General features: G+C 37.6%; 1 non-coding gene across 1 annotated transcript; it reads right to left on the reverse strand.

The window, feature by feature from the left end:
* Positions 1 to 5,889: 5,889 nt before the first annotated feature.
* On the reverse strand, positions 5,890 to 5,995 carry LOC142173922 (small nucleolar RNA R71). The gene has a single exon (XR_012703288.1). It is a non-coding gene; the product is annotated as a small nucleolar RNA R71 (small nucleolar RNA).
* Positions 5,996 to 11,814: the final 5,819 nt, after the last annotated feature.

An 11,814-nucleotide genomic window follows, 5' to 3' on the forward strand; every position in this document is an offset into this window, starting at 1 on the left:
CTTCAATTACTTCATGCCTTTATTTATTTCATGTTACCACTTGTTATATATTTTAATTGCTTCATGTCCTTACTTGTTTATTTCATATTTTTTTCGTTACATACCTCAATTTTCTACCGGTTTTCACGTATTCATGTCTTCATTTATTAACCGCCTTTACTTGCTCTATGCTCTTATATGCTATTAGTTAGTCGTTTTTTACTTGTCTTATGTATTTATTTATTTAATTGCCTTACTTGTTTCTATTTCACTTTGAATTATTGTATAGGGCTGTTTTAGAATAATTGTGCATTATGGTTTCTTATACGTATATTGTGAGATAAGCCGTAGTTATTTGTTGTATTCCTATTGTATGTGGGATCAGGTTGCACACCGCAATGGATATTGATATGATATTTGGGATAGGGTTGCATATCGCAACGAATATTGATATGATATTTGGGATCATGCTGTACGCCGCAACGGTATTGATATTGTATGTGATATATATATATATATATATATATATATATATATATATATATATATATATATATATATATATATATATATATATGTGTGTGTGTGTGTGTGTGTGTGTGTGTGTGTGTGTGTGTGTGTGTGTGTGTGTGTGTGTGTGTGTGTGTGTGTGTGTGTTCTAGGATGTTGGTCCCGTTTTAGTGTTGGGTTGTGAAAGTGAGCATAGATGATATTCTGGGCCCTTTGTTATTTATTTCTTGTTCTGTGTTTCATATTAATTGATGTTTCTCTATTCCGTTATTGTTTTCTACTTGTACTCATACAGATTTTTAATGAGTATCTTATTATAGTCTCATCACTACTTTGTCGAGGTTAGACTCAGCACTTACGGGGTACATGGGGTCGGTTGTACTCATATTACTCTTCTGCATTTCTTGTACAAATCTTGTTGTTGGTCCCAGCGCTTAATGGAGATTTTCTCGGACTGTATTATCAGGAGACTTGAGGTAGAGCTGCACAATGTTCGCAGACCCTGAAGTCCCCTTCTTATCTTCTATATTATTTATTTCATTTTAGACAGTTGTAATTTTATTTCAGATCTTGTTTGTATTACTTTTAGCAGCTCATGTACTTGTGACGCTAGATTCTGGATTTACACTATACTGCGTTAGTTTCAGATTAATATATTACAAAGTATTTCAGACTTATATTCTTAATCATTTACTTTTAAATTGTTAAATTGAATATTTGTTTAGCTAATATTGCCTTGCTTAGCTAGCAAAAGTTAGTCATCATCGCGACTCCGTGTTTGAGATTTTGGGTAATGACAAAAACAATAATTTTTTAAACATAAAAGATACTTAAATTAAACTAAAGGGTGCATTAATATGGGTTTACCCATGAACACGAAAAAGCATGGGAATTCATAGTTGTGCAGTCCATCGGATAATCCACTCATAACGCATACCCATTAATAGCAAGTTCGGCCAAGCTACTTATGGGTCAAAAGTACTTTTTTTTTGTCAAACGTACTTTTTTCCAAAGTTAATGTGTTTGACAAAACTTTTAGAAGGAATAAAATATTTTTAAGTAGAAGCATGTGCGTTTTGGAGAAGCAGAAAAATGCTAACTTCTTTTCAAAAGTACTTTTATAAAAAGCACTTTTGAGACAAATACAAATAGAGATACTTTTTAAAAGTTTGGCCAAATAATACTTGTTGTTCAAAAGAGCTTTACAAATTAACTAGTGAAACACAAAGTGATTCTCATCAAAGTAATTTTTTAAATAGCACTTTTTAGAAGAGCACTTGTCAAAATAATTTTAGAAATTTGGCAAAGCATGCTATTAGAGGGGTTGTTTTTCAAAAGGTGCATTGGCGCTTGTTCCCGTATTATGTTTGGTTGTGTATATTTTTTAAGTTTTAGGATCAATGAAATGCATTGACAATTTGTGAAAACAGATAACAAATTAAATACATGCAGTTAATCAAACAAGACGAATAACGATATAGTCAATTAAACGAAAGGAAATAATCAGTTTATGACACAATGCAGTGCCTTAATTAGTTAAAACTTCAGTAATCAACTACAGCTCGAATCGACTACTCTTCGGTGTAATCATCAAGCTAGCTATTACACATCTTTCGATATTTAGTTTAAGTTAGTGAAAGCTCTGATCTGATAACAATTTGAAAAGGATTAAGGATCAAACATAATTTACGTACAAATAAAATATTGAACAATAATTATTTAGAAGAAGTCTTACAAATTAGAGAGGTAGAAAGCTTTTATTCACTATCTCAATAATCTCAACTTATATTGTACTACTCGTCCGTTCCACTTTGTTTTTCACATTTTGATTTAGCACAAAGTTTAATTAATTTTTTTTTGAACTTGTGGTCTTAAATTCGCTATCATCCGTGCAGCTACAAAAATTTTTAATTAAAGAAATATTAAAAGTGATTTGTTTTTAAACAAACTAATAAGAAAATAGTGTCAAACAAAGTAACACAAAAAATACCCCTCAACCTAAGAAAAATAGGTAGCAGTACCCTATTTATAACAAAACCTACTTTTAGAATGTAAAGAATTCATTACTATATAATTTTGATTACAAACCTAATTAAACATGAATAAAATAATGAAAAAGGTTCAAACCTGCTCCCAATTTATTGTATATAGTCTAAAAATACCATCCGTTCACCTAACATACCCCTGAACAATTTTAAAGGTCCAAATATGCCCCTCACACTAAAGGCGAAAACTGTGTGGGGGTGACCATTTCAATTGTTCAGAAGGATGCTTCAAATTATCATATATGTTGTTGAATATGTATGCTTATCTTTTCAACAAAGATGCATACGCGTAGTATAATTTAAATATCTCCTTTGTCAAAAAAATAAAAAGAACAAAACTAAAATTATTTATTCAAAAAAATAAAACTCATGAAGTTAATAAAACAAAGATTAACAAATAGGAGTATTGATATCTTTATGGATTTTGCTTTCCTTTTTATCACGACACTAAATACCGATTGATCAGGGTCGTGTTGGCGCCTAACACCGTTTTCTTGGCAAGCCAACACACAACTGTAAAACACGAAAGAACTGTAATAAATGACTAACGGCAGAATAATAACATAGCATAAAAGCAATTCGGAGCCAAACATAACAAGTCTAGAACCAACATCTAACGCAAACCATCCCAAGATGTAGAGTCACAAGTACATGAGCCTCTAGAGTTTACTACATACGCTGTTCTGAAAGAAATACAATATTGTCCGAAAAATAGAAACAGTACAATAGAAAATAAGAAGATGACTCAATGCCTACGAATGAAATGCAGCTTTACCTTGAATCACCTTTCGGGTATTAATATTCGGCTTAAAATATGTATATTTATATGCATATTGCCTTGCAATTTACTCATATTTCGTAAATTTCGGATGTGTAATGTAATAATTTATTGTAATTCGTGATATTTTTATGTGTAGGAGTCTGAAGGCAATGTGGGACGAAAGTGCACGATTTAAAGCAAAAAGAGAACAAAAGAAGAAAATGGCCCAGTGCAGCACCCAGGCCAGCGTGTCGCGCTGTCTGGGGCGCAAATTACAGTTCTAAATTTTTGAGACCAACCGGTCACTGCTAGGGCTAGCGCGACGCGCTACCCTGGATGCTGGGTGACGGGGTACTCTCCTATTTCATTCAGGACAAGGTTTTGACGGCCCTACACACCCCCAGCTCGTATAAAAAGAAGTCTTTACCTATTTTGGAGGGGGAGGCACCACTTTGAGAGGAAAACACACACACGGCACACTCGGGAGCAAGTTTCTCAGTTTTTCTTTATCTTTCTTAGTATTTTCAACTACTCAATGCTTGTGAAATTGTTTAACTTTATCATGAGTGGTTAAAACCCATAAGTTCAGGGGTTGTAATTTAGCCATGAATATTTTTGTTCAAAATTGACTTTACCTTGATTATAATTCGCTAATACATGGTTGTTAGGGTGTAGTTGATGGTTTTATTGCTCGAGGGCGAGCAAAAATTTAAGTGTGAGGTGTTGATATTCGGCTTAAAGTAAGTATATTTATATGCATATTGCCTCGTATTTTACTCATATTCCATAGATTTGGCATGTGTAATGTAATAATTTATTCTAATTTGTGGTTTTTTATGTGTAGGAGTCACCTGAGGCAATGTGGGACGAAAATGAACGATTTGAAGCAAAAAGAGAACAAAAGGCGTAAATGGCCCAGCGCAGCGCCCAGTCCAGTGCGTCGCGCTGCCTGGGGTGAAAATTACAGTTCCAAAATTTTTAGGCCAACAAGCCAGCACCAAGGCTAGCGTGACGCGCTACCCTGGACGCTGGGTGACAGAGTACTCTCCTATTTTATTCGGGACAAGGTATTGACGGCCCTACACACCCCCCAACTAGTATAAAAAGAAGTCTAAACCTATTTTAGAGGGGGAAACGCCACTTTGAGAGTAAAACACACACACGAAACACTTGGCAGCAAGGATTCTCAGTTTTTCTTCATCTTTCTTAGCATTTTCAACTATTCAATGCTTGTGAAATTGTTTAACTTTATCATGAGTGGCTAAAACCCATAAGTTCCGGGGTTGTGATTTAGCCATGAATATTGTTTATCAAAATTGACTTCTATAATTCGCTAATATATGGTTATTTCTTCAATTCATTGATTAATTGCTTAATTGATTGGCCAACAGATAGTTTCTATTATCTATCCATGCTATGCTTGGAAAGTTATGTCTAGATTAGAGAAGAATTAAAGAGAAAATGATCTTAACTCTGAGTATTGGCTAGATTTGTGGTTACGATAGAAATATACCAAGTCATCGTGCTTAATTAAATATCATAATTGCACTGTGTTCTCAATAGATTGATTTCATAGAAATATAGGCGTTAATCTATTTTGAATAGGCGAGTAATAATCCGGGAGAATGTTACGAGAGCAATTACTTGATTAATTAACAACCATGAGTGAATTGTATGAAAGAGAGAGTTAAATAGAATGTAATAGGATTGGTGAATCAATCACAACCTTGGAATGATCATCTCTACTTAATTCTCAGCAACCATTTTCTGCTCGATCACTTAGTTACTTGTTACACTCATTGCTTAGTTATAATCACATTATTAAACATTGATTGACTCGACTGAATAATAATTTTGGTAAAATTAGTAGGTAGTTAACACAAGCCGATGTGGGTTCGACACTCTACTTATCATTATATTACTTGTTGATAATGTATACTTGCATGTACATTTGGGAGCAACAAGTTTTTGGCGCCGTTGTCGCGGACTTGAATATTGACTACTTTACTAGCTTTTTATTTTTGTTGTGTATTTCATCAAGTTGAACGTTTGTTATTGGTTGCTCTGCTCTCAAGAACTGTGTTTGAATGTGAAGGGTCGGGAGCCAAGATAGACTTCAAGGCTTTGACCAAGAACTTGAAAGAACATTTCATAGTAGATTGAGAGAGGCAAGGGACACAAATAATCTTCAGGCATTTGTTCAATTACCTGTGAACATGGCAGGCCAGCAACATATGGCAGTTCAAGAGGTAGAAATACTTAGCATTGATAATGTCGCCTCCATCATTATGAAGCCCAGAATCACTGGGCACTTTGAGCTGAAACTGAGCATGATCTAGTTGCTATATGCAAATGGGCAATTTATGGGTCTTCCATATGAGGATCCACAACAACACATTTTAAGTTCTTGGAGAATAGTGATACTTATATCACTAATGGAGTCACTCCAGACTATTTGAGGTTCACATTGTTCCCGTTCTCTCTGTGGGGAGAAGTAATGAGGAGGTTAAAGGTGGAACCGGCTAACTCCATTACATCATGGAATGATCTGGCTAGAAAATTTTTGCACGGTTCTTTCCATCAGGAAAAACTACAAAGATCAGAAGTGAATAGTTGGATTTAAACAGAAGTCAGGCGAATCTCTATATTCAGTTTGGGAGAGGTTTAAGGGGTTTCTTAGAGATTGTCCTCATCACAACTAGACTAATGAAGTGTTGGCTCATACCTTCATTGAAGGGCTACATCCATAAACAAAAATTGTGGTCGATGTTGCAGCTGGAGATCAAGTGTTGGAGAAATGTTTGATGAAATTTATGCATTATTGAACAAATTCTCCAAAAGTAATCCGGACTGGAAAGGGGATATGGGCAGACACACAGTTCAAAAATATTTAGGGGTCCTTGAGTTAGACGTCGTTTCTGCATTATCAGCGCAAGTTGCCACATTGGCCAACCAAGTCAATAAGATGACCTTGGTTATTAATAAGCAGCAAGCTTAGCCAATGCAGCAGGTTTAGATATTTTGTGAAGTATGTGGAGAGGCTCACACGAGCAATCTATGCCCAACAAATCCAGTGTCTGTATGTTTTAGTGGTAATGAAAATTGGGGCCAGACAAATTAGTATGGGAACACTTAAAATCCTAATTGGAGGAACCACCCAAACTTTTCAAGGGGTGGTAATCTAGGTGCTCAGAATCAGTACATGCCACAAGCTCCTCAACAACAATATAGACCACCAGAGGTTGAACAATCCATTATCTCAACGAGTCTCATTAAGGAGATGCTAAAGAAATGGATAGCTGACCAGCAGGCCCAAGCGGCAGCCCACTCAACAACTTTTCAAAATTTAGAGTGAAAAATGGGGCAACTTGCTAGTGCCCAAAATACTCGACCAGCTGGGGACTTCCAAGGGACATTGAGGCTAATCCTAAGACATATATTAATGTTGTGTCATTGAGGAATGCAGATATTTAGAATTTGAAATTGCAGGGGAGGCAGAGAAGCCAATTAAAGAGGTGGTGGAAAAGCAACCACAACCAATAGTTGGTAAGCCACCACCTCCGTTCCCTCAAATATTGCAGAAAGTAAAGGATAATGATACTTACAAGAAGTTTCTTGATATTATGAAGCCAGTGAAAATTAATATTTTGCTGGTAGATATCTTGTAGGAAGTGTCCATATATGCAAAATATATCAAAGACATAGTGGAAAACAAGATGAGGTTAGCCGAGTTTGAAACCGTGGCACTCATTGAAGAATGTAGCTCAAGAATTCAAAGCAAAATACCTTAGAAAGCAAGTATGACCATGGGCTTGGGATATTTGAGGAGTTGGATCGACCAGTTACTCTAACCCCTCTGAATTCGTCTGTTGAAATCGTTATCTATTTTAAAGAAGCTGGGGTTGGGTGAGCCTCGACCAACTACTATGATTTTACAGTTGACTGATTGCTCCCTTGCTGGTTCAGAAGGGCTGATTGAAGATGTGTTAGTCTAATTGTGTTCTTTCATATTCCATTCTGATTTCATTATCTTAGACTATGAGCCTGACCAGGAAGTCCCATTTATTTTGGGGCATCCATTATTAGCCACGGGTCAAGCTATTATTGATGTGTGTGAAGGAAAGATGACAATGAGAGTAGGTGATCGAGTGGAGGTCTTCAATGTTTATAAAGCACTTAAATCAGCAGCCCATTATGAAGCGTTATCCATGATTTCTGTGATGCAAGCTAATGTGACTTCACTTGTACCTTATATGAGCCCACATACTCCCTTGAACTAGCCTTGTTGGGGGATGAAGAAGAAAGTAAAGATGAGTTAGTGGAAGAAATTGAGCAAGTACTTAACATGTCTTGCAAATATGTCCATGGGCTTGGGAGATTTGAGAAGTTGGATCGACAGTTACTCTGAACCCACATAAACTGTCTGTTGAAGAAGCTTCAAAACTAGAGCTCAAGCCTCTTCCAGAGCACCTACGTTATGCCTACTTGGGGAGTTCTGAAACTTTGCCGGTCGATTATTTCATCCAGCTTGACCAATTTTCAAAAACAAAAGCTACTAAGGGTGCTTCGTGAGCACAAAAGAGCCATTGGGTGGACAATTGTTGATATTAAGGGAATCGGTCCATCATTCTTCATCCACAAAATTTTTTTGGAAGATGGACACCGCCCCCATATTGAGCAACAAATGAGGTTGAATCCTATTATGAAGGAGGTCGTGAAGAAGAAAGTGAATAAATAGCTTGATGCGGGTATCATCTTCCCTATTTCTAACATCGATTGGGTAAGCCCAGTGCAATGTGTGCCTAAAAAGGGCAGGATGACTGTGGTGGAAAATGAGAAAATGAGCTAATTCCTACTCGCACCGTGACGAGTGGAGAGTTTGCATTGACTATAGAAGTCTCAATAAAGCAACCCGCAAAGACCACTTTCCACTTCTATTCAGTGACCAAATGTTGGACAGGGTTACTTCTTTGGGGACTGTTATGCTAATGGGACTTGTGTCTTTCGGCCCGTTTGGGCACTACAATTTAGATTTGAGCATAGTGGATGACTTTCGAAAGGGTTCTAATGGATTCAAAATGTATATATGTCAATTGAAATTTTTTCGGAATTTGTATATCGCCAGAATCGATTATTTACATTGGATATTCCCGGGACTTGCAATAATTCTGTATGACTATGGATTCTACATTTCAGTGCAAGAAAGGTAAAAAGGAACAATTTTAAGTCCACATAAGGTCTTTTCAGTGTGGGGGTCTCGGTTGTGGTGCTTTTGTGGTGCTTAAGAAGAATGCAGTGGCTTATGGGCCTTAGGGCGGTATGATTTTATGTTAGGATGTCTTGTAGTGAGATTTGGGTAAGGGTCGTAGTGTTCTGACAAGGAAAAGTGCCAACTTGAGGGTAATTCAGAAGAAACTCGAAGTTAATAGGACAACTGGGTAGTAGTCTAGACCAGTATGGTAATAGTATGCTCGGTTCTTTTGGGTAATTATGATGTGGTGAGACTTTACAGATATTTTGGTGGCAATATTCTTGGGTTTGGTGACCTGCGTGGCTTGGTTTAGTTAGAAGAATTCTGTTCCGATAGCTTGGTTATGTGCAAATGGATTTCCAAGTATTCTTGATGGTTTCTACCATGGTTTGTGCCGGATATTTTCTACAGGTGTGGGGAACATGCTGTGTATTGTAATTTTTTCCTAGAATGAAGCAAGAGGGAGGTTTCTAACTGACCGGGTATGTAATTTGCTGGTGGCTCAGAGTTGATAATGATATTCTCGTGCTTGTCACATGATGGCATGATAGATGTGGTGTGTTGTGCAGAATTAAGATTTACATATACAAGGTGGCAGTTTATTCTTGAAGGGAAGGTCACGAATTCCGAACAGAATGGTCAGTTTCAGATATTTAGATTAATGTTATAACTGCTCAGTAATCCCTGAGAAAGGTGCGTATTTCAGAAGGAGCATTGTGTTTTGACTTACGGATGTTCATTGGTATTGCGGTACTCACCTGGATGATAGACTGCTAATATTCCAATTATCGCTATGCAGCACGGAAGAATTATGGAAGTATTCCTAGTGGGATGATCGTCCATATTACTTCCTTGATGGTTATTCGGGGTGCAACCAGATTGTCATAGCCCTAGAGGATCAGGAGAAAACGACTTTCACGTGCCTATATGATACCTTTGCTTTTAAGCAAATGTCATTCGGTCTTTGTAATACAACAACCACTTTCCAGAGGTGCATGATGGCCATTTTCACTTATATGATGGAAAAGTTGATAGAAGTCTTCATGGATGACTTTTCAGTCTTTGGATCTTCTTATGATGATTGTTTGAAGCATTTAGCCAAGGTATTGGCATGGTGTGAAAAAAACGAATTTGGAGCTAAATTGTAAAATGTGGCATTTTATGGTGCAAGAGGGCATCGTTTTTGGTTATAGAGTATCAAAAATGACGTTGAAGTTGATAAGGCGAAGGTGGAGGCGGTTGCAAAATTACCTCCACCCATCTCTGTGAAGGGTGTCCAGAGCTTCTTAGGACATGTATATTTTTATAGACGCTTTATTAAAGATATTTCCTTTGTGGAGGTTGCCCGAAAAGGATGTGACATTCAATTGATGAAGCCTGTCCGAAAGCGTTCGAGGAGCTTAAGGAAAAGTTGGTGGCTGCCCCCATCATTATGGCACATGATTGGTCCTTGCCATTTGAACTTATGTATGGATGCAAGTGACCTTGCTATTGGGGCAGTACTAGGATAGAGGAAGGACAAGATATTTTACTCCATATACTAAGAGAGTAAGACTCTTGATGATGCACAGTTGAATTACACCACTACTAAAAAAGAGTTTTTGGCAGTTGTAAGGGCCTTTGAGAAATTTCGGGCTTACTTGGTGGAAACAAAATTCATAGTCCACACTGACCATGCAGAAATCAGGTATATATTTTCAAAAATGGCATCCAAAGCTAGATTGATGTGCTGGGTTTTGTTGTTGCAGGAATTGGATGTTGAAATACGAGATCGGAAAGGCACAAAAAACCAAGTGGCCAACCACGTGTCGATGCTGGAAAATCATGAGCACGTAGAGGAAGGTGGACAAATTAAGGAGACATTTCTTGAGGAGAAATATTTTACCATCACCCATGACCTTGCCCCATGGTATGTGGACTATGTGAAATATATTGCGAGTGGAGTTCTTCCTCCCTAAATCCCTTCTGAGGCCAAGAAGAGATTTCTGCATGATGTAAACTTTTACTACTGGGATGAGTCATTCCTGTACCGATAGTGTGCTAACCAATTAATGAAGACATGCATTCCGAAAAAAGAGGTGGAACTAGTGTTGTATGACGGCCATGCCTCACCTTATGGAGGCGATAGGATAGCTGCAAAGGTGTAGCAGTCGGGGTTCTATTGACCAACATTGTTCAAGGATGCCCATGCATTTGTTAAGAAGGGTGACTAGTATCGGAGAACATGAACAATCATGAGGAGGCATGAGATTCCTTTGAATAATATCCTGGAGGTAGAGATATTTGATGTGTGGGGCATAGTCATCATGGGACCATTCACATTGTCTAGAGGAAACAAGTACATTTTGTTATCGGTGGACTATGTGTCCAAATGGGTGGAGGCTGTTATACCAATGATACCAAGGTGGTAGCCACTTTGTGAAAAAGAACATATTCTCGAGGTTTGGGACTCCGCGTACCTTAATTAGTGATGACAGAACACATTTCTGCAATCGATTGTTGAATAACCTTCTAGCCAAGTATGGGGTCCGCCATAAAGTTTCCACTGCATATCATCCTCAAACAAGTGGACAACCTGAAGTGTCCACAGAGAAATAAAGTAGATACTAGAGAAAACACTAAGTGTGAACACGAAAGATTGGGCTGCAAAGTTAGATGATACCTTGTGAGCATATAGGACTGCATACAAAACACCAATTGGGGCATCTTCGTACAAGCTTGTGTATGGGAAGGCATGTCACTTGCCGGTTGAGCTTGAACATAAGGCGTATTGGATGGTCAAGAAATTGAATATGGACGTGGATGTTGCAGGCGAGAAAAGGCTCTTGTAGTTGAATGAGTAGGATGAGTTCATGCTGCACTCCTATGAAAATGCTAAGCTTTACAAGGAGAAAACCGAAAGATTGCATGACATGCGTATCAAGCCCGTTCACTTAGAACCAGGACAAAAGGTACTATTGTTCAATTCCAGGCTCAAGCTATTTCCTGGGAAGTTAAAATCGAGTTGGCGGGTCCATTTGAGGTGGTAAGAGTCACCCCATATGGTTCAATCGAGTTGCGCGCTTTAAATGGTGAAAGATATTTTTTGGTGAATGGGTGAAGAGTCAAGAACTATCGGGGAGGTGACATCGAACATCAAAAGTCCATATTAATACTCATTGATAAGTAAGTGATGCCCTGCGTCATGTCATGATGTTAAATCAAGCGCTTGTTGGGAGGCAACCCAATTTTTATTGCTTTAGTAGCTTAGTTTTTCTCATTTTAGTTAG

Source organism: Nicotiana tabacum, chromosome 19 (assembly GCF_000715075.1).
Source record: "Nicotiana tabacum cultivar K326 chromosome 19, ASM71507v2, whole genome shotgun sequence".
NCBI lineage: Eukaryota > Viridiplantae > Streptophyta > Magnoliopsida > Solanales > Solanaceae > Nicotiana > Nicotiana tabacum.